General features: G+C 41.5%; 1 long non-coding RNA gene across 1 annotated transcript in view; it reads left to right on the plus strand.

The window, feature by feature from the left end:
* The window catches only part of LOC311049721, a 468691-nt gene that overhangs the window by 253886 nt on the left and 190514 nt on the right, over positions 1-24291 (plus strand). The gene's annotated exons all lie outside the window — the stretch shown is intronic.

Here is a 24291-nt window from a genome sequence, read left to right on the forward strand (position 1 = left end):
GTGACGAAAAAATGCTGGTGACGAAAAATGACGAAAAATGCTGGTGACGAAAAATGACGAAAAATGCTGGTGACGAAAAAATGCTGGTGACGAAAAAATGCTGCTGACGAAAAATGACGAAAAATGACGAAAAATGACGAAAAATGACGAAAAATGACGAAAAATGACGAAAAATGCTGGTGACGAAAAAATGCTGGTGACGAAAAATGCTGGTGACGAAAAAATGCTGGTGACGAAAAATGACCAAAAATGCTGGTGACGAAAAAATGCTGGTGACGAAAAATGACCAAAAATGCTGGTGACGAAAAAATGCTGGTGACGAAAAATGACGAAAAATGCTGGTGACGAAAAAAATGCTGGTGACGAAGAAATGCTGGTGACGAAAAATGACGAAAAAATGCTGGTGACGAAAAATGACAAAAAATGCTGGTGACGAAAAAATGCTGGTGACGAAAAAATGCTGGTGACGAAAAATGCTGGTGACGAAAAATGACAAAAAATGCTGGTGACGAAAAAATGCTGGTGACAAAAAATGACGAAAAATGCTGGTGACGAAAAATGGCGAAAAATGCTGGTGACGAAAAAATGCTGGTGACGAAAAATGCTGGTGACGAAAAATGCTGGTGACGAAAAATGACGAAAAATGCTGGTGACGAAAAAATGCTGGTGACGAAAAATGACAAAAAATGCTGGTGACGAAAAAATGCTGGTGACGAAAAGTGCTGGTGACGAAAAATGACGAAAAATGCTGGTGACGAAAAAAATGCTGGTGACGAAAAAATGCTGGTGACGAAAAATGACGAAAAATGCTGTTGACGAAAAATGACGAAAAATGCTGGTGACGAAAAAATGCTGGTGACGAAAAAATGCTGGTGACGAAAAATGACGAAAAATGCTGGTGACGAAAAATGACGAAAAATGCTGGTGACGAAAAAATGCTGGTGACGAAAAATGACGAAAAATGCTGGTGACGAAAAAATGCTGGTGACGAAAAATGACGAAAAATGCTGGTGACGAAAAAATGCTGGTGACGAAAAATGACAAAAAATGCTGGTGACGAAAAATGCTGGTGACGAAAAATGACGAAAAATGACGAAGAATGCTGGTGACGAAAAATGACGAAAAATGCTGGTGACGAAAAATGCTGGTGACGAAAAATGACAAAAAATGCTGGTGACGAAAAAATGCTGGTGACGAAAAAAGTGCTGGTGACGAAAAAATGCTGGTGACGAAAAAAGTGCTGGTGACGAAAAAATGCTGGTGACGAAAAATGACGAAAAATGCTGGTGACGAAAAATGACGAAAAATGCTGGTGACGAAAACATGCTGGTGACGAAAAAGTGACGAAAAATGCTGGTGACGAAAAAATGCTGGTGACGAAAAATGACGAAAAATGCTGGTGACGAAAAAAATGCTGGTGACGAAAAAATGCTGGTGACGAAAAAATGCTGGTGACGAAAAAATGCTTGTGACAAAAAATGACGAAAAATGCTGGTGACGAAAAAATGCTGGTGACGAAAAATGACGAAAAATGCTGGTGACGAAAAATGCTGGTGACGAAAAAATGCTGGTGACGAAAAAATGCTGGTGACAAAAAATGACGAAAAATTCTGGTGACAAAAAATGACGAAAAATGCTGGTGACGAAAAAATGCTGGTGACGAAAAATGACAAAAAATGCTGGTGACGAAAAAATGCTGGTGACGAAAAATGACGAAAAATGCTGGTGACGAAAAATGACGAAAAATGCTGGTGACGAAAAATGACGAAAAATGCTGGTGACGAAAAATGACGAAAAATGCTGGTGACGAAAAAATGCTGGTGACGAAAAAGTACTGGTGACGAAAAAATGCTGGTGACGAAAAATGCTGGTGACGAAAAATGACGAAAAATGCTGGTGACGAAAAAATGCTGGTGACGAAAAATGCTGGTGACGAAAAAATGCTGGTGACGAAAAATGACCAAAAATGCTGGTGACGAAAAAATGCTGGTGACGAAAAATGACCAAAAATGCTGGTGACGAAAAAATGCTGGTGACGAAAAATGACGAAAAATGCTGGTGACGAAAAAAATGCTGGTGACGAAAAAATGCTGGTGACGAAAAATGACGAAAAAATGCTGGTGACGAAAAATGACAAAAAATGCTGGTGACGAAAAAATGCTGGTGACGAAAAAATGCTGGTGACGAAAAATGCTGGTGACGAAAAATGACGAAAAATGCTGCTGACGAAAAATGCTGGTGACGAAAAATTTCAGGGAGTAAACAATAAACATAGCGTCCCCTTGTGTGCAGTTATTTTCTCTTGCTCCCAGTGCATTATCCCTATTATGCACTGTCCCTTATGCATTGTCCCCTTATTGAATATGTGGCTGTGTCAACCCCCAAGGCGTCAACACAATGTCAAGTAAAACAAGATATGACCCAGTCATATTATACCAGGTTGCTCTCTCCAGCGTCCCCGCACAGAACCAAATGGACCCGTGGTCCTGTACCCTTTCGCTCGCGGACTAACAAAAACATCCAAAATGGCAGAAAATAGTTTATGAACGGAGCTAAATCAGTTTGTGTGCCTTAAGGGCTTATGTGCGTTGTCTTGTTTTTCAAGTCAATAGTTTGTTTGGTGGCAACGACCACACTGTTTTTTCACGCAACAGCGCCACAGACCATAGAGATACATACAGTGGGCGAACACAGTATTGTGGGTCGTCTTTAGATCCCATATTCTGAGAGGACACTGAGCCCTCATTGGCTAAAGCACCAGCCAATGAGGAAAAAGTCACGCAAAAGTCAGGACTAGCGAGAAAGTCAGGACTAGCGAGTGTAGATGTAGACCAGGTTTTGCAACCTGGTAAAAATAAACAAATCAAAAATCAAATACTGGACAGTAGCTTTGGCAGAATACTTGCACAGCCTACAAAAGGTATGAGAGTAGAACAACTCACCCTGCAGTAATATTACTCATTTCATAATGTTTTAAAGCAAGATGACGAAAAATGCTGGTGACGAAAAAATGCTGGTGACGAAAAAAGTGCTGGTGACGAAAAAATGCTGGTGACGAAAAATGACAAAAAATGCTGGTGACGAAAAATGACGAAAAATGCTGGTGACGAAAAATGACGAAAAATGCTGGTGACGAAAACATGCTGGTGACGAAAAATGACGAAAAATGCTGGTGACGAAAAAATGCTGGTGACGAAAAATGCTGGTGACGAAAAAAATGCTGGTGACGAAAAAATGCTGGTGACGAAAAAATGCTGGTGACGAAAAAATGCTTGTGAAAAAAAATGACAAAAAATGCTGGTGACGAAAAAATGCTGGTGACGAAAAATGACGAAAAATGCTGGTGACGAAAAATGACGAAAAATGCTGGTGACGAAAAAATGCTGGTGACGAAAAATGACGAAAAATGCTGGTGACGAAAAATGTCGAAAAATGCTGGTGACGAAAAATGACGAAAAATGCTGGTGACGAAAAATGACAAAAAATGCTGGTGACGAAAAAATGCTGGTGACGAAAAATGACGAAAAATGCTGGTGACGAAAAATGCTGGTGACGAAAAAATGCTGGTGACGAAAAAAGTGCTGGTGACGAAAAAATGCTGGTGACGAAAAATGACGAAAAATGCTGGTGACGAAAAATGACGGAAAATGCTGGTGACGAAAAATGACGGTGACGAAAAATGACGAAAAATGCTGGTGACGAAAAATGACGGAAAATGCTGGTGACGAAAAATGACGAAAAATGCTGGTGACGAAAAATGACGAAAAATGCTGGTGACGAAAAATGACGAAAAATGCTGGTGACGAAAAATGACGAAAAATGCTGGTGACGAAAAAATGCTGGTGACGAAAAAAGTGCTGGTGACGAAAAAATGCTGGTGACGAAAAATGACGAAAAATGCTGGTGACGAAAAATGACGAAAAATGCTGGTGACGAAAAAATGCTGGTGACGAAAAATGACGAAAAAATGCTGGTGACGAAAAATGACAAAAAATGCTGGTGACGAAAAAATGCTGGTGACGAAAAAATGCTGGTGACGAAAAATGCTGGTGACGAAAAATGACAAAAAATGCTGGTGACGAAAAAATGCTGGTGACAAAAAATGACGAAAAATGCTGGTGACGAAAAATGGCGAAAAATGCTGGTGACGAAAAAATGCTGGTGACGAAAAATGCTGGTGACGAAAAATGCTGGTGACGAAAAATGACGAAAAATGCTGGTGACGAAAAAATGCTGGTGACGAAAAATGACAAAAAATGCTGGTGACGAAAAGTGCTGGTGACGAAAAATGACGAAAAATGCTGGTGACGAAAAAAATGCTGGTGACGAAAAAATGCTGGTGACGAAAAATGACGAAAAATGCTGTTGACGAAAAATGACGGAAAATGCTGGTGACGAAAAAATGCTGGTGACGAAAAAATGCTGGTGACGAAAAATGACGAAAAATGCTGGTGACGAAAAATGACGAAAAATGCTGGTGACGAAAAAATGCTGGTGACGAAAAATGACGAAAAATGCTGGTGACGAAAAAATGCTGGTGACGAAAAATGACAAAAAATGCTGGTGACGAAAAATGCTGGTGACGAAAAATGACGAAAAATGACGAAGAATGCTGGTGACGAAAAATGACGAAAAATACTGGTGACGAAAAATGCTGGTGACGAAAAATGACAAAAAATGCTGGTGACGAAAAAATGCTGGTGACGAAAAAAGTGCTGGTGACGAAAAAATGCTGGTGACGAAAAAAGTGCTGGTGACGAAAAAATGCTGGTGACGAAAAATGACGAAAAATGCTGGTGACGAAAAATGACGAAAAATGCTGGTGACGAAAACATGCTGGTGACGAAAAAGTGACGAAAAATGCTGGTCACGAAAAAATGCTGGTGACGAAAAATGACGAAAAATGCTGGTGACGAAAAAAATGCAGGTGACGAAAAAATGCTGGTGACGAAAAAATGCTGGTGACGAAAAAATGCTTGTGACAAAAAATGACGAAAAATGCTGGTGACGAAAAAATGCTGGTGACGAAAAATGACGAAAAATGCTGGTGACGAAAAATGCTGGTGACGAAAAAATGCTGGTGACAAAAAATGACGAAAAATTCTGGTGACAAAAAATGACGAAAAATGCTGGTGACGAAAAAATGCTGGTGACGAAAAATGACAAAAAATGCTGGTGACGAAAAAATGCTGGTGACGAAAAATGACGAAAAATGCTGGTGACGAAAAATGACGAAAAATGCTGGTGACGAAAAATGACGAAAAATGCTGGTGACGAAAAAATGACGAAAAATGCTGGTGACGAAAAAATGCTGGTGACGAAAAAGTACTGGTGACGAAAAAATGCTGGTGACGAAAAATGCTGGTGACGAAAAATGACGAAAAATGCTGGTGACGAAAAATGGCGAAAAATGCTGGTGACGAAAAATGACGAAAAATGCTGGTGACGAAAAAATGCTGGTGACAAAAAATGACGAAAAATGCTGGTGACGAAAAATGCTGGTGACGAAAAAATGCTGGTGACGAAAAATGACCAAAAATGCTGGTGACGAAAAAATGCTGGTGACGAAAAATGACCAAAAATGCTGGTCACGAAAAAATGCTGGTGACGAAAAATGACGAAAAATGCTGGTGACGAAAAAAATGCTGGTGACGAAAAAATGCTGGTGACGAAAAATGACGAAAAAATGCTGGTGACGAAAAATGACAAAAAATGCTGGTGACGAAAAAATGCTGGTGACGAAAAAATGCTGGTGACGAAAAATGCTGGTGACGAAAAATGACGAAAAATGCTGCTGACGAAAAAATGCTGGTGACGAAAAATTTCAGGGAGTAAACAATAAACATAGCGTCCCCTTGTGTGCAGTTATTTTCTCTTGCTCCCAGTGCATTATCCCTATTATGCACTGTCCCTTATGCATTGTCCCCTTATTGAATATGTGGCTGTGTCAACCCCCAAGGCGTCAACACAATGTCAAGTAAAACAAGATATGACCCAGTCATATTATACCAGGTTGCTCTCTCCAGCGTCCCCGCACAGAACCAAATGGACCCGTGGTCCTGTACCCTTTCGCTCGCGGACTAACAAAAACATCCAAAATGGCAGAAAATAGTTTATGAACGGAGCTAAATCAGTTTGTGTGCCTTAAGGGCTTATGTGCGTTGTCTTGTTTTTCAAGTCAATAGTTTGTTTGGTGGCAACGACCACACTGTTTTTTCACGCAACAGCGCCACAGACCATAGAGATACATACAGTGGGCGAACACAGTATTGTGGGTCGTCTTTAGATCCCATATTCTGAGAGGACACTGAGCCCTCATTGGCTAAAGCACCAGCCAATGAGGAAAAAGTCACGCAAAAGTCAGGACTAGCGAGAAAGTCAGGACTAGCGAGTGTAGATGTAGACCAGGTTTTGCAACCTGGTAAAAATAAACAAATCAAAAATCAAATACTGGACAGTAGCTTTGGCAGAATACTTGCACAGCCTACAAAAGGTATGAGAGTAGAACAACTCACCCTGCAGTAATATTACTCATTTCATAATGTTTTAAAGCAAGATGACGAAAAATGCTGGTGACGAAAAAATGCTGGTGACGAAAAAAGTGCTGGTGACGAAAAAATGCTGGTGACGAAAAATGACAAAAAATGCTGGTGACGAAAAATGCTGGTGACGAAAGATGACGAAAAATGCTGGTGACGAAAACATGCTGGTGACGAAAAATGACGAAAAATGCTGGTGACGAAAAAATGCTGGTGACGAAAAATGCTGGTGACGAAAAAAATGCTGGTGACGAAAAAATGCTGGTGACGAAAAAATGCTGGTGACGAAAAAATGCTTGTGACAAAAAATGACAAAAAATGCTGGTGACGAAAAAATGCTGGTGACGAAAAATGACGAAAAATGCTGGTGACGAAAAATGACGAAAAATGCTGGTGACGAAAAAATGCTGGTGACGAAAAATGACGAAAAATGCTGGTGACGAAAAATGTCGAAAAATGCTGGTGACGAAAAATGACGAAAAATGCTGGTGACGAAAAATGACAAAAAATGCTGGTGACGAAAAAATGCTGGTGACGAAAAATGACGAAAAATGCTGGTGACGAAAAATGACGAAAAATGCTGGTGACGAAAAAATGCTGGTGACGAAAAAAGTGCTGGTGACGAAAAAATGCTGGTGACGAAAAATGACGAAAAATGCTGGTGACGAAAAATGACGGAAAATGCTGGTGACGAAAAATGACGGTGACGAAAAATGACGAAAAATGCTGGTGACGAAAAATGACGGAAAATGCTGGTGACGAAAAATGACGAAAAATGCTGGTGACGAAAAATGACGAAAAATGCTGGTGACGAAAAATGACGAAAAATGCTGGTGACGAAAAATGACGAAAAATGCTGGTGACGAAAAAATGCTGGTGACGAAAAAAGTGCTGGTGACGAAAAAATGCTGGTGACGAAAAATGACGAAAAATGCTGGTGACGAAAAATGACGGAAAATGCTGGTGACGAAAAATGACGAAAAATGCTGGTGACGAAAAATGACGAAAAATGCTGGTGACGAAAAAATGCTGGTGACAAAAAATGACGAAAAATGCTGGTGACGAAAAATGACGAAAAATGCTGGTGACGAAAAAATGCTGGTGACGAAAAATGACGAAAAATGCTGGTGACGAAAAATGCTGGTGACGAAAAAATGCTGGTGACGAAAAATGACAAAAAATGCTGGTGACGAAAAAATGCTGGTGACGAAAAATGACGAAAAATGCTGGTGACAAAAAATGACGAAAAATGCTGGTGACGAAAAATGACGAAAAATGCTGGTGACGAAAAATGACGAAAAATGCTGGTGACGAAAAAATGCTGGTGACGAAAAAAGTACTGGTGATGAAAAAATGCTGGTGACGAAAAATGACGAAAAATGCTGGTGACGAAAAAATGCTGGTGACAAAAAATGACGAAAAATGCTGGTGACGAAAAATTACGAAAAATGCTGGTGACAAAAAAATGCTGGTGACGAAAAATGACGAAAAATGCTGGTGACGAAAAAAGTGCTGGTGACGAAAAAATGCTGGTGACGAAAAATGACGAAAAATGCTGGTGACGAAAAATGATGAAAAATGCTGGTGACGAAAAATGACGAAAAATGCTGGTGACGAAAAAATGCTGGTGACGAAAAATGACGAAAAATGCTGGTGACGAAAAATGCTGGTGACGAAAAAATGCTGGTGACGAAAAATGACAAAAAATGCTGGTGACGAAAAAATGATGGTGACGAAAAATGACGAAAAATGCTGGTGACAAAAAATGACGAAAAATGCTGGTGACGAAAAATGACGAAAAATGCTGGTGACGAAAAATGACGAAAAATGCTGGTGACGAAAAAATGCTGGTGACGAAAAAATGCTGGTGACGAAAAAAGTACTGGTGATGAAAAAATGCTGGTGACGAAAAATGACAAAAAATGCTGGTGACGAAAAAATGCTGGTGACGAAAAATGACGAAAAATGCTGGTGACAAAAAATGACGAAAAATGCTGGTGACGAAAAATGACGAAAAATGCTGGTGACGAAAAATGACGAAAAATGCTGGTGACGAAAAAATGCTGGTGACGAAAAAAGTACTGGTGATGAAAAAATGCTGGTGACGAAAAATGACGAAAAATGCTGGTGACGAAAAATGACGAAAAATGCTGGTGACGAAAAAATGCTGGTGACAAAAAAATGACGAAAAATGCTGGTGACGAAAAAATGCTGGTGACGAAAAATGACGAAAAATGCTGGTGACGAAAAAATGCTGGTGACGAAAAATGACGAAAAATGCTGGTGACGAAAAAAATGCCGGTGACGAAAAAATGCTGGTGACGAAAAATGACGAAAAAATGCTGGTGACGAAAAATGACAAAAAATGCTGGTGACGAAAAAATGCTGGTGACGAAAAAATGCTGGTGACGAAAAATGCTGGTGACGAAAAATTACGAAAAATGCTGGTGACGAAAAAATGCTGGTGACGAAAAATTTCAGGGAGTAAACAATAAACATAGCGTCCCCTTGTGTGCAGTTATTTTCTCTTGCTCCCAGTGCATTATCCCTATTATGCACTGTCCCTTATGCATTGTCCCCTTATTGAATATGTGGCTGTGTCAACCCCCAAGGCGTCAACACAATGTCAAGTAAAACAAGATATGACCCAGTCATATTATACCAGGTTGCTCTCTCCAGCGTCCCCGCACAGAACCAAATGGACCCGTGGTCCTGTACCCTTTCGCTCGCGGACTAACAAAAACATCCAAAATGGCAGAAAATAGTTTATGAACGGAGCTAAATCAGTTTGTGTGCCTTAAGGGCTTATGTGCGTTGTCTTGTTTTTCAAGTCAATAGTTTGTTTGGTGGCAACGACCACACTGTTTTTTCACGCAACAGCGCCACAGACCATAGAGATACATACAGTGGGCGAACACAGTATTGTGGGTCGTCTTTAGATCCCATATTCTGAGAGGACACTGAGCCCTCATTGGCTAAAGCACCAGCCAATGAGGAAAAAGTCACGCAAAAGTCAGGACTAGCGAGAAAGTCAGGACTAGCGAGTGTAGATGTAGACCAGGTTTTGCAACCTGGTAAAAATAAACAAATCAAAAATCAAATACTGGACAGTAGCTTTGGCAGAATACTTGCACAGCCTACAAAAGGTATGAGAGTAGAACAACTCACCCTGCAGTAATATTACTCATTTCATAATGTTTTAAAGCAAGAAAATTGCTTCCCGACAGATTGAGTACTTAGATACTGGCTGTTATATATCAATATGAAGCATGGCAACACAGCATAGCAGGTTCGCCATCACTGTAAGCATACTATTGGTGTTATTATTATGAATGCATTTTATCTTATCGTGGCAAAGCATCACTCTGGGTGGTGAAGGAGCCATTATCCCATGACACAAGTGTGTGTACATGGCAACAACGTTCTGTAGGTATAAAATAAAATAAATGTGACTTCCTTAAGTCACATTATATTGTATTTTATTTTGCCTTGCAAGAAAGAATGATGATGGAAAAGCTGATAGAGCACTTTCATTCTTTATGGAGATGGTGGAAATGGTGGTTAAGAACATTAAGCAAATGGTGGCCGGAAGAGACTTTAAGTTTCTCTCTCTCTCTTCTCTCTCTCTCTCTCTTTGCCACTCTCTCTACCTTTTCTTCATGCTTTCTCACTCACTCCCTCTCGTTTTATTAACTCTCTTTCATTTGGCTGCGGGCTGTACAAGGCAGGAGCCCACATCCCTGTTGAGAAACCACGGTGCACACGTACCGAGAGAGAGCTAAAATAATAGTGCCCCCTTTTTTTTCTCAGCCTCAGCGCTGCTTAAGTCTCGACTGAAGTGGGGATGACTCAGATTGAGAACCGCACACATAACTATTTTCTCATCACTGAGTCAACTGTGAAAGTCAGGTTGACTTATTGCAGAGAGGGAACTTTTCGCGTAAAAGCAAACAACAACAGCAGCACTAGGATCGGCTCAAATTAGAGCAACAGTAAAAAGAAATGGGACCAGGTGTATGCACTCATTTCAAATGTTAGCTAAACATTGTGCGCCTGCTGTTTCGAGCAATATCGCCCACACATCCCGTACCGTAGAGCTTTTTTCCCCCAATAATTGGCCGTTGGAGAGCGTGTGCGAGAGAAATGTGCAAGGCCCGGTTATACTTCCGTCATATGACGGTGTCGCGCGGCGAAAATAGCATATCTATAAGCTCACAAGGCGTCGCCGATGTGACGCATTGTGAGCTTGTAGATCTGCTATTTTAGGCACGCAACACCGTCGTACGACGGAGGTATTATGATCCAGATGTTTGGGATTAAGGGCTTGTTATGAAAATATGATGACTATCCGAGTGAGGTATTTCAGCGCTGTCATGCTTAAAGCATGCCTTGTTATGATCAGCCTGTGTAACACGTTTTAAATAGCTTCAAAGCTGAGATTGGGAACGGTATCAACTGCCTTCAGTGTGGTACAATAAAACGCAGTGTAATATTCCATGTAAACTGAAGTTGTAGTAGACACGTTTTTTCCAACTCAAAGCAGTCAAAATCTGATGAAAATCCATTGCTACAGTGAGTTGTAACTCTAGGCCTACAGTATGTCTGATTTTTGACTTTATTTCTTTTTTTGTACCTTGATCCAAACTACTTGTACTGTATATCCTGGTTTGTGGCAATAATAACCCCAAAAGGCCTTTTGAAATATTGCATGAAAAACATTTAGTTCATCTAGGAACGTCTTGGAAATCGCCTGTTTGTTGCTTTGAACTGTTTTCGATTGCTTTAGCTAAACTAATGCATGTGATTCAGTGTTCTACTCCCCCTCACTTATGCCATTCACTCAGAGGCTCAGAGCAAAATGGTATACAGCGCAATAACCTCTGACACAGACAGTCGTCTGCTGGGTTTCTAATTCAAGGGCAGTTAGAATGAAGCAGGGTATACGTTGAGCCAAGACAAGTTAAATTGCACTGTTGAATGAGCATGAAATCCTCTGTGCAGGTGAAACATGATAGTCTTCGCCCATGTCTTGCCCACACCACTCTTCTGATCACCACATTGTATCCCAGAGTCGTACACATGCACACACTTTATTGCGATTCTCATATTTCAAATCCAATACATCCCTCTCCATCTCTGTGCCCTCTCTCTCACTTCTACTCTATTTGTGTCTGCGAGACAAACTTTATCTTTCTTCCCAGGAGACCCTTATTTGTGTTGTCAGGTTGCACCCAGATTCATTAAAATCACGCACGCACGCACGCACGCACGCACGCACGCAAATACTTTGGCTCTTTTCCTGCGCTTCCCAAGTACAACTATATAGTCTCTTAAATCATCAAAAACATGAAATTAAAACGTTTTTGTCACTTATTACAATAACTATATAAAATACCATAATATTTAACTTCCAGCATTTTGTTGGTTTGTGTAAAAAAAGTACATACATATATGCATAGGCTACATGCACACATGCACACATACAGACAGACAGACATTCAGACATACAGAGATACAGAGATACACGCATAGCTGCCATTTTCTGCTTATCTTCCTCTGATAATATTAACGACAACAACAATAATAAAGCACAGGCAACTGTTTAGAAAATCACTTTTTATACGTTTTATTGGTCTATCAAATTAATGGAAAAAGGCTCAATAAATGGTGTGGAGAGGAATGCTTCCCACATAATTGAATTACGTTTTTCATTTCTGTGATTTCTCTGTTTGTTTTTTGGCAGCTGCCATCTGTTTGCCTGGGACCAGCTCTATTAATAAGCTATTCAGATTGAGATGGGGCTGTATTCCAAAACACCCCCCCCCCCTCCCCCTCCCCTCCCTCCCCCTCTCTCTCTCTCTCCCCAATAACTCTCTCCATCCTAGTCTCTCTCCCTCATCCCCCCTCTCTCTCCCTCTCTCTCTATTGTCATGGAAATCATCAGAAGTGCCAAAACGGGAGACAAAAGAACGAGCTTTTTTCATACACCTGAGCCAAAAAGAACAGAATTGTAGTCTAATTATGATGGGAACAATTAAGACTGTGCATATTTATTGACAGGGGACTTCACACAGAAGCATATGCTCATGAATACCAAAACTGGGAAGAGGAAGAGAAAAGGAGGGGAAACAGATCTAAATGTCTGAAAAAAATATATATTATTGTGTGTGTGTGTGTGTGTGTGTGTGTGTGTGTGTGTGTGTGTGTGTGTGTGTGTGTGTGTGTGTGTGTGTGTGTGTGTGTGTGTGTGTGTGTGTGTGTTAGTGTGTGTGTGTGTGTGTGTGTGTGTGTGTGTGTGTGTGTGTGTGTGTGTGTGTGTGTGTGTGTGTGTGTGTGTGTGTGTGTGTGTGTGTGTCATTATCAAAAAGCTACATTTTAAAAGCCATGGTACATTTGGAGATATTTTGGGGCACAGAGGGTACATTTGATACACAGCGTGACAAATGGAATGCATTCATTCAATTTCCTCCAACCCACCATGTTATCAACATGGATGCTTTTTTTTCTCTCCCTGTTTAAATCCATGCCAATTGGTGAAAAACAATTTCCATTGCCGTTCTTTGCCTCAAAAGTGACCCATGCATCTGCGCTCATCATCACCAACAGCCCTTCCCCCTTCTCTCTCTCTCTCTTTCTTTCTCTCCCCCAATCTCTGTCTGTCTGTCTGTCTGTCTCTCTCTGTCTCTCTGTCTGTCTGTCTATGTCTATGTCTATGTCTGTGTCTGTGTCTGTGTCTGTGTCTGTGTCTGTGTCTGTCTCTGTCTCTGTCTGTCTCTCCATTGCCTCTCCCTGTTAAGACCGGGAACGCATCTGTGTCATTTTAACATTTCTTTGGCTATTCAAAAATAGCACTTGTAGATCTGTAGACTATGAACTTGTAGATCTGCTATTTTTAACTCTGTTACAACTTCTGGGGGTCCCTGGAAAAAAATATTTTGAGATGGGGGTCCATGGCCAAATAGATTTTTAAAAAAAACGTAGGATTTAGAAGACATTCGCAGAATCCCCCAGAACCAAAGATTCGAGTTACAAACGTTCGCTTTAAAAAATATATATATTCAAAGATTTGACCTGCATGCATCAGCACTCTTTTTCTTTCTCTCCCCCAATCTCTGTCTGTCTGTCTGTCTGTCTGTCTCTCTGTCTCTGTCTCTCTCTCTCTCCGTTGCCTCTCCCTGTTGACAGCCACTGTCTCCTTTTCAGCGCTCCTTACTGTAGAACAAGAAATTCCAATCTGGGCTTTACTCAGTATGCTGATCACACTCCTCCTCTCCCTCCTCCAGTAATACCAGTCTGCTTTAAAATTCATAACTACATTTGGAAAGAATAAAAGGCTTCTCTGATGGAATATTTCCAAGAAGCTTACTTGAGCGAAAATACAATTCGCTTTGGCATATTTAATAACCTTAACCTGGCTCTTTAGGACATGCAGTCGTAATAACAATAGTACCACAAAAAAATGGTGTGCAGAGAGAGAGAGAGAGAGAGAGAGAGAGAGAGAGAGAGAGAGAGAGAGAGAGAGAGAGAGAGAGAGAGAGAGAGAGACACAGAGAGAGAGAGAGAGACAGAGAGAGAGAGAGAGACAGAGAGAGAGAGAGAGAGAGAGAGAGAGAGAGAGAGAGAGAGAGAGAGAGAGAGAGAGAGAGAGACTCCCTGCCTTAGCATGAAATGACTACCTATAATTTCTCCCTCTGGGAGAAGAAGAGAAACAGAGACAGACAGACAGACAGACAGACAGACAGACAGACAGACAGACAGACAGACAGACAGACAGACAGACAGACAGACAGACAAAACTCTAGACATGCTAAATGAGAGAGAGAGAGACACAGACAAGCAGGGAGAAAGAGAGACAGGTATGGTAGGAAAACAAGTGGGAGAGCAAATACCAGACAGAAAGAGAGGAACATGACAGAGAGGAAGACAGTAAGACAGGGAGAGAGTGAGACCGCGTGTCAAATATAAAGCCGGGTGTACACTAAGGCGTACGGAGGCGTGGCATGCCGGAAATTGCTGATCTACAAGCTCACGGCGCGTTGCGACACCGTCGTACGACAGAGCATAGATTGGGGATATTTAGGCCACGTCAGCTCAGCTCTTGTTTTCTCTCTGCTTGATCTACAGAAATGAATCAAGCAACGTTGATTGATTAAGCTCAAGAAGAGAATGACATATTAGGTCAGTGGTTCTCAAACATTTTCATGTCAGGGACCCCCTAAATGTATATGTATATGGCCGTGAACGGACCCCTATCTGAAAATATTTTTCAGAACCACTGGGTTTTTACGTGTTAGCATCGGCCCTGTCTCTGTACAGTTAGTCTTGCGTGGCCAGACAACTATTCCACCATCTCCGAAATGCCATATAGTCTGGAACTACACCTCCCAGAATGCCGAGAACATGAAGCCGTCATCTGTTTGTCATTTCCGTTCACGGAAATAGATTTAAAAAATATCTTGAAAACATATTTTTTAATTCCCATTTCTTTTTTTTAAAGATATTCTTTGGGGCTTTGTCTGCCTTTGTTGATAGGAACAGTAGAATGACAGGAAATGGGGAGAGAGCAGCAAAGGTCGTCGGGATCGGGAGTCGAACCCGCGACACACGCTGTCAGGCTTCAGGATTACCAGCCTATAGGTGCCCAGACGAATTCCCATTTCTGCCAGGCAACAAGCTATATATGCTTTGACTAATTTGATTTACAGTAGGACAAATTCACGTGACTGCAAAGACCAAACTGAAGCACGGTGGGGGGGGCGGGGGGGGAATAAAGAGAGAGAGAGAGAGGGGGAAGGGATGGCTATTCAAAAATAGCAGATATACAAGCTCATAGCGCGGCACCGAGTGCCGCGCTATGAGCTTGTAGATCTGCTATTTTTGAAAATAAAAACGTGAACATGTGTGCAAATCTCTGAATATATATTTTTTTAAAGCGAACGTTCGTAACTCAAATCTTTGGTTCTGGGGATTCTGCGTTGGTCATGTTCAGCTCTTCCGTGCTCCAGACTGAATGACAGAAAGCATTTTTGTAAATTGTGGGAGGCAACAGTCTGGCTCGCCAGACCAAGACTACACTGTACTGTAAATACCTGACACGCCCCCCTGAGGAGCAGACGTGATTGTGATTGGACGGCGTCTATATCCTCGACACCTTGTTGGTTTGCATACCAGAGGCTGGAAGCACAACGTCTACCTTTTACAACAAGCTGTCATCCATTGATCGTTTTCTTTGAGAGTCTGGTTTGATAGCGGCGGGCCTGGCAGGAAGGAGGGAACAATGAATGGGAGAGTGTGAGAAAATAGATAACATGCTTTTCCAATTGGAATATGAATTGCTTAGCTCAAGCCTTGGTATTAATCTCTTGCCCTCTTCCCCCCCCCCCCCCCCCCTTCTCTCTCTAGTCCTTTTGTGTTTTCTGTGTGCGTACGTGCACGTGACTCGTGTGTGTGTGTGTGTGTGTGTGTGTGTGTGTGTGTGTGTGTGTGTGTGTGTGTGTGTGTACGTGTACCTGCACGTGCGCGTGCCATGTGTGTGTATTTGAGAGAGAGAGAGAGAGAGAGCATGAAGAGAGAGAGATAGCTACAGAGGGCAGGAGAAAGAGACATGAGAGAAAGACAGTGTGTTAGAGAAATCAGACGGAGAGTGATCGACAGAAAGAGAGAGTATTGTGGAGTATTGTGGGACGTCCTGTGTTGAATTAGGTCATCTCTAATCAAAGCTCAAATGTTCTTTCTTACTCTCCCTCTCTCTCTCTCTCTCTCTCTCTCTCTCTCTCGCTCTCTCTCTCTCTCTCTCTCTCTCTCTCTCTCTCTCGCTCGTTACTGTACTTGGGAGGACATTAAAATCTTAGGATATAGGCTAGCCTACAAGCTCTGCGACGCATTGTGAGCTTGTAGATCGGCTGTTTTCAGCGCGAGACACGTATAAAGCAGGCATAATTCTAACCCCAACCCCTAAACCTAACCTTCAAATGCCTCTAAATCCCAATCCTAATTGTAAGCCTAACTCAAATAAAACATATTTTTAACCATAAAAGAACCATTTCTCTTGTGAGGATGAGGAAAATGGTCCTCACAATCAGCGTTGCCAGATTTTGCGAGAGAAATAAGCAACCAGGTCTATGAAAACAAGCCAAAAAGAAGCGACTAGGCCACAGGAGCACTTTAAACTTACAGTATATACACATCGGCTATTTGAAAATAGCCAATCTACAAGCTCACAACACGTCGCAATGTGACGCGTTGTGAGCTTGTAGATCTGCTATTTTCACAAAATCTTTCGAAAAAAGTGACAAATGTGAACTATTTATGAAACACAAATCTGGTACGGGGGTCCCTGGCACAAAATATTTTCAGATGGGGGTCCATGGACAATTACATATTAATTTGGGGGTCCTAGATATGAAAATGGTTGAGAACCACTGGCTTAAACAGCATTAGGAAGCAAGCCCAAAATAAGCAACTACACTTTAGAATCAAGGCCAAAAAATCGCAACTACCTATATTTTCAAGCAACTTTACAGAAAAACAAGCCCAAAGTCACTCATAATAAGCGGACATGGCAACACTGCTCACAATGTCTATTTCCCCAATTCTACTGTACTTGTGGGGACACTTGGCCCTCCTCGCAAGTATAGCAACACACACACACACACACACACACACACACACACACACACACACACACACACACACACACACACACACACACACACACACACACACACACACACACACACACACACACACACACACACACACACACACACACACCCCTCTCCCTCTTTCTATCTCCATGACAGACCAATCCCCTCTTTGTGCTGCGTGCTGTATGGAGGAACAGAGACCCCTACTGTTTCTATCAGAGCATCAGAGAACAACAGGCCTGGGTGTTTACACCACCCTCTGTGCTCTACTGCCATCTGTCTTTCATGATACACACAGCAGGAACAGGCCTTTTACTAAGGGCTTTGTACAGCATGCATTCGGCTGCCATGTGTGAGCATATTTAGAGCATGTTTCAATGATAAATGAATCGCTCTTATTCCGGCCTGGATCAATAGAACTATATAACTAAATGTATATTTTAAGTTCCTATTTATCTGTATCAAAAAAAAAAATGTTTTAAAGGACAACTTCACCCATTTTCAATCCATCTTCATGTTCATATTGGTCCTCACTAATGCTCATCATAATATGGTACAATTTCTGTCTACTCAGTCTGTGTCTCAGGGGAGGGCTGTGCACAGTTCAGAAACCCGCCTACCAGTGACATCATCGCTGGGGAATCCAAGCTAATAGAAACCGCAGGCTTTTATTCCTGGAAAGTTAGTATGCTATAATGGAAGCCATTGTTCTCACGTTAATAAAAAACGAAATAAAAAAGGAGAAATCTTGTTTCTCTGCCTAACGATGATGTCACTGGTAGGCGGGTTTCTGAAGTGTCTACAGCCCTCCTATGAGACACAGACCAACTAGAAAAAATAAACCCATTTTATCATGAGCATTAGTGAGGACCAATTATATGAAGATAGGTTGAAAATGGGCGAAGTCATCCTTTAACGTTTTAAATAATAAAGTTTGTAATATTAATGTTATATTATTAAAATCTTGTGCCAATTATTTGGGGAGCCACTTGTAAAAAAGTTTGGGAATCGCTGGTCTACAGATCCTTCCCCAGCACCGATGACACCTACAGTATGACATTATGAGGATGATGATGATGTGTACGACAAGGGTTAAGGTGATGAATGGATTTTTCATTTGACAGGATGGATATTGGCCCATGCAAACAGGGGATGTTGTAAAATGATCCTCACAAGACAAAAGAAAGGAACAGGGTAATGGAGACGGGATGGAGATGGAAGCCAAATGGATGTGCTGGGCTGGTGCCTGCTGCATCCCTTAAAGTTGGCTGAGCCGTCCGCTGTTGCTGGAATGAGGTTGATTGGTTTGGAAGTCATTAGCCAAACAAAAGGACATAATAAAAGACCTCTGTTCAGAAGAAACAGCACTGTTTTAAATGGTTAACCACTTAAACACTAGCCTTCGTTGCCCGTGGTACCCCAGGGGTCTGTACTTGGCCCTGAGCTGAGCCCCACAATGCCCCCTTCGGAGATATTACATAAACTGGAAGTGGTGATGTGTGGAGGTCGCCCAAAGAAAAAAAACAATGAGGAAAGTTCCATGTTTCATTTTAGTCCCAGATCAACTCTGTATTCATTGTTCTTGTCATGTTAGTGCTGGCAGGACAACACAACATGCTGGGAAATCCATGCCTCTGCTTTTGATAGAAAATAGTAGATCTACAAGCTCGCAACGAGAGCTCAAGCTCACACAGAGCTTGAATTTTCGCTATTGGTCATATGAAGAAGTATATAGAGCTTACATGGTTTAGTGAGAGAGTGAGTGAGTGAGTGAGTGATGGTGTTAATATACATACCTCTTGTAGCACAGGTTGGCACAGGTTGGGACTAAGACGTTTTTTCCAAGTTTGTTCCTGGCTCTAAATCATTCACTGAAGAGCATGTAAGACAATGGACATATTACAAAACACATTGGTGCAGTGGTGAAGGTTCAACTGAAGGAGTTCAACTCTTGCACTAACTTTCAAAACATGCTCTGTAGTTAATAGAATCTTCACCCACAATATTCAAAATAAAAATGTTGGGAGAAATGGAAGTCTATTGACCTCACCACTGCACTACAGAACTCTCACACCCTTTTACAGTGATCTTGAAGTGCTCTTCAAAAGATGCTCATATTTGACTAAGACTCAAGGCTATATAAACAAGAATAGTTGCCGACTAGTATTTGACTCAAAACTCAAGGCTGACATTGTGAGCTTTTTTTTTCAATCTTCCCTCGAGGAATTGGCTGAAGCAAGAACTTCACAGAGTGAGTGAACATGTTCCAAACAGTGGCATTGAACCAAGGGCCTATGCGTTTCTGGGGCACTGACAAATCTTCTGCACAACAGAAGGATTGGAAGTATTGATGTCAAGTACAGTAAATTCTCAACCTCATAGGATTCTGGGTACAACGTGAAAAAGTGTTTCGTCAAAGTGCTGGCTTTGATCCTAGAGCGTTTGTGATGACAGGTCTTTGACATATCATCCATGACACTGACAACTACTGTATATTGTCATGCTGCACGTGGTAGAACTGACATTTTGCGTTAGCCCACTTTGAAAGCCACTGCACTATACAAGGCATACAGATCCTAAAATCACAGATTTTTTTTTAATATCACCTAAATTAAAGTGAATCAAATCAATAATTTTGTGCTATTTACAGTAGGTTGAAATCGTAGCCTAGCTGCAGTCTATATACATTATTATGATGAAAGTGTGAAATGATATCCAATAATAACATTGGATATGTTTTCACAGTTTCACCATGCATGATAATGTGTATATTAGCACATCTATCACATGTTGGAACACTAATCTATCACGGTCACAGGTCAAATCATGTCAGGTAATCTAGTGGTTTGTAACAGTGTGTCATTAAATGACACAAGACTGACACACATTTTGCATGAGTCTAATGTTCAATGCATGGCTCACACAGTGTGGGTTATTGCATTCCATAGCATTGGTAGCAAGACTTTAAATCGTTAATTATGCACAATTATTGCCCGTAACACAGCACTTTTCTGAAAATATTATTTTTTTTCTCTCTTCTGAAAACGTCAAAACGTGTCTATTATTCTATTTTCAATGATGTAATATTTTATCGCATATGCAGCATTTTTTTGCCCTGGTTGAGGGCAGTCAGTCGTGCTCAGCTGTCACCACGACGACGAGCAAACCTCATGGCAGAATGAACTCACCATGTCAGACATTGACGGAACTCAGCCGCAAGACACGGACGGTTGCTGCAGATGGTGTGGTAGAATCCATGGCTGAGACGAGAACACACTGGAGTTTATCCTTATGCAAAGATACCAAGAGACAGAACAGAAAACAGTGACCTTTGACAGTTCAGAGAATAGCTTATATTAACAAGGATGACTTGACAGATGGTTACCAGGTTAACAGCTCTAATAAAAGAGGGAAGACCACATAGACTTCGTTGACACCATTTTTTACTGTAAAACTGCATTTGAAATTAATAAGTGTTACAATAATATTTTGTGTCTTATTTGCCCTAACTCAACTCAACATAAATCAACATTATTAAATAACTGCTAATTGAAAACATCATCTTCAGAAGTATGTGCTAATTAAAGCAATCACCAATAGGTACTAACTGAACGCAATCTGACCAAACACATTACACATCTGTTGCATAATTGTACAATCTTACATATCATATCATAAGCTAACAAGCAAGCTAGCAAACACTGCATGGATGGATGGTACTGCCTCAGTTTATTTCAATATACTGCAACATTATTTCTGGTCTTAAACACTATAATCCAACTAAGATCAACTCAGACACAGTTTACTATTGTACAATATAAACATTTTAAGAATAAAAAGATAACAAGAAACACACTCACATGTTGGTCCTGTTAAAGAGGAGGTGGTACAGCAAGCCATGAGGCCCAAACTACAACTGCAAACAAATTCAACAGGTCAGGTACACACACATGCAATTAGAAGCTCGCCTATACTAGAGCAGCGGTTCTCAACCTGTGATGATTTTGGGATGATTTTTTTTTGGGGGGGGGGGGTCCCCAGATTACAGTTAAGTGACAATTTAAGGACTTTTATGACATTTTTAATACCTTGAACTGTTTTAAAAGAAATTGAATTAAATTAAAAAAGACCATTACTGCATCAAAGTTATCAACAAACTATACTATAAAAACTGGTCAAACATTGTCCAAATTGTCAAATAATATAAGAAAGAGGCAGATATTGCCAATCTACAAGCTCACAGCTTGTAGATGTATTTATTTTATATTTTCACAATTATCGAGTCAAATGTAACGCCTCAATTCCTGCTATTCCAAGTGCTTGTCAGGGTGGGGGTCCCCAGTTCAAATAGGATTATTTAGGGGAGTCCCCAGTTCAAATAGGATTATTTTGGGGGGTCGCGGCCTGAAAAGGTTGAGAACCACTGGCCTAGTCTACTAGAGGGCAGAACTGTCTAGCATGCCGGCAGCACCATGTTCATAGCAAGCTCCCTCCCCACAATGTCAGCAAATCCCGGCGGGACTATCATTGTGTTCACCAGTTCCACTCTCACTGCAATCATTACAGTTACAATTACAGTAATCATTGGACTGTAATGTTAATTATCCTTGTTAATTAACATAACAGTAATGTTAATTAACACAAGGCTAGGTGGACCACAACTCAATGTGAGATTGTTTTATTGAGGTATTACAGAAGGAATAGGCTTGAAGCCTGATCAATAGTACAGAATAGGCTAGAAGACTGATCAATAGTACAGAAAATAGGCTGTAAAACTGATCAATAGTACAGAATAGGCTGGGGAAATAATCAGGTCTGGGATTGGAGGTTAGCTGGTTGGTTGGGTAGTTGATCGGTTGGATGGTTGGTTGGTTTGGTTGGAGTGACATGGGGTTTGGGGCCAAAATTTTGCGCCAAATTTTGCGAGCGAAATAAGCAACGAGTTCTATGAAAACAAGTGTACAGTACCACTTTCTCCTCTGTCTCTTTCTTGTCAATATGTAGACACCAGTGTCTCTTTCTTGTCATGTAGACACCAGTGTCTCTTGTCAATGTCTTTTGTTGAGATTCTGAATTCTTAACTCCCCTGGGTTAAACCAATCCAGTGACTTTGATTGGTGCAGGCTGAGCATGCAGGCTGAGCATGGATCAGATTGTAAATACCATTTACTTATTTATTTATTTATTTCACTGCAGATAGTCTACTTATTCAATCCAAAAATCATCCTTAACCCTTAAATTCAATTAATTATTTCAATGGACTAAAATGTTGTTTTACTTGATGGCCTTCCTGCCCTGGCATTTGGCCAAGTGACCTTGTCCCTATGGCTGGTTGCAGCCCTAATTATCCCTGGTATAATGCCCTTCCATTTTGGCGAATCAAAAACATATTCAGTCCTCTTTGCTCCAGACATCTTCACTGGATGTGAATGGCTGATTGTCAATCTGAGCACCAAGATGATCACAGACTAGACTAGAGAGGAACGACCGCACAGCCAATGTGAACGCTCCCTGCCGTTTCCACGGTAACCCCTCATCAAGAGGAGCCATGGGGGGGGGGGGGGGGGGGGGGGGGGTTGGGGGAGAGAGACGGAGTCAGAGAAATGCAGAGAGATGGGGAGAGAGAGGAGACAGACAGAGACAGACAGACAGACAGACACAGACAGGAAAAAAGATGAACAAATGTGGATGCTATGTTTTGTTTTGTTTTGAATTGACCGTCTGATATGCTGCATCACAAGACAAGCTTGTTCTTATTGCTCATATTCATATTTGTAGAGCAACGCACACGCACACACGCGCGCGCACGCACGCACGCACACACACACACACACACACACACACACACACACACACACACACACACACACACACACACACACACACACACACACACACACACACACACACACACACACACACACACACACACACAAATGTACAGGAAGGCATGTACCCACACATTTGCAAACATGCACAAACACACACACTTTTTCACATCAACAAGCAGCATCTGTGGCTCGCTGATAGCATTGACTCATGGCAGTGGAAGTATACAAGCGCTTGCTATTTGCCTCGCTTATTTCACAATGGAACTAGCAGCAGGACTAACTGACTCCCCATCAGGGCCCACCCGCTGGCATGCTGCATCTCATTATTATCATCTCCGCTGCTCTCTGCCCCGTTCTAGAGAAATCTGTCTGGACTTAATAAACTGTCAGACCACCAACTGGTAGCGTTAAATAAAGATGCTGTGGAGGCTTGTTCTGCTGTCTGGAGCGGCGGCTCAGGGAAACGACTCGTTTGGAAGATTGTGAAATACGATGACACTAAAGCCGGTGGAATTGGACTTGGGGAGTGCACCGAGCAATTTACACAAAGATGATGATGTCTGTTTAACCACTTATGTTGTTATGCCCTATTTTACGCTTCAGCTATTCAAACACAGGACGATCTACAAGCTCACAACAACAACAACGTGCGTGTTGTGAGCTTGCAGATTTGTGCAAGTTTTGACAAATGTGGCAAATGGGAACATGGTCATAGAAGTAGAGATTCCAGGGTTAAAGTGGTTATTAGTGGGATATTACTGCCTGAGGTCAATGGTCCTTATGTAAGAATTATAAGAGACTACATATTTAGGGCGCTCGGGTGGCGCAGGGGTAAAGCTGTGTGTCAGCGGGGAGTGTTGAATGGGAGGAGTAGGATGGACGCACTAAGTCCTCCCGGTGGGGGCTCCTCGCTGGCAGGTGAGCCAGTAGGGTACAACAGCAGTGCCAAACTGCCAACACAGACATTTGTGGGAATGAATTGCCATAATAACGACTAAACTGGGCAAAAAATGGGGACCAGTGGCTTCCAATGTAAAACCCGAGTGACTTCCTGACCTGCCTACGTAATTGGTGACGTTTGGAAATACGAGTCAAATAGGACTATGGCCAGACTGAGAACGAAGCACAGTGAATAAAAAAACAGTCAGCCGAACGGCGCAAATCAGTCTGGATTCCAGGCAAATTGAGTGCTGCCGAACCTCTGGTTCCTAAACACCAGACTACTGCATCGCTACAAAATGATCTCTCATTCCATATGCTACTAAAATAGAAATT

Source organism: Gymnoscopelus microlampas, assembly GCF_963454915.1.
Source record: "Gymnoscopelus microlampas genome assembly, chromosome: 7".
NCBI classification, from domain to species: domain Eukaryota; kingdom Metazoa; phylum Chordata; class Actinopteri; order Myctophiformes; family Myctophidae; genus Gymnoscopelus; species Gymnoscopelus microlampas.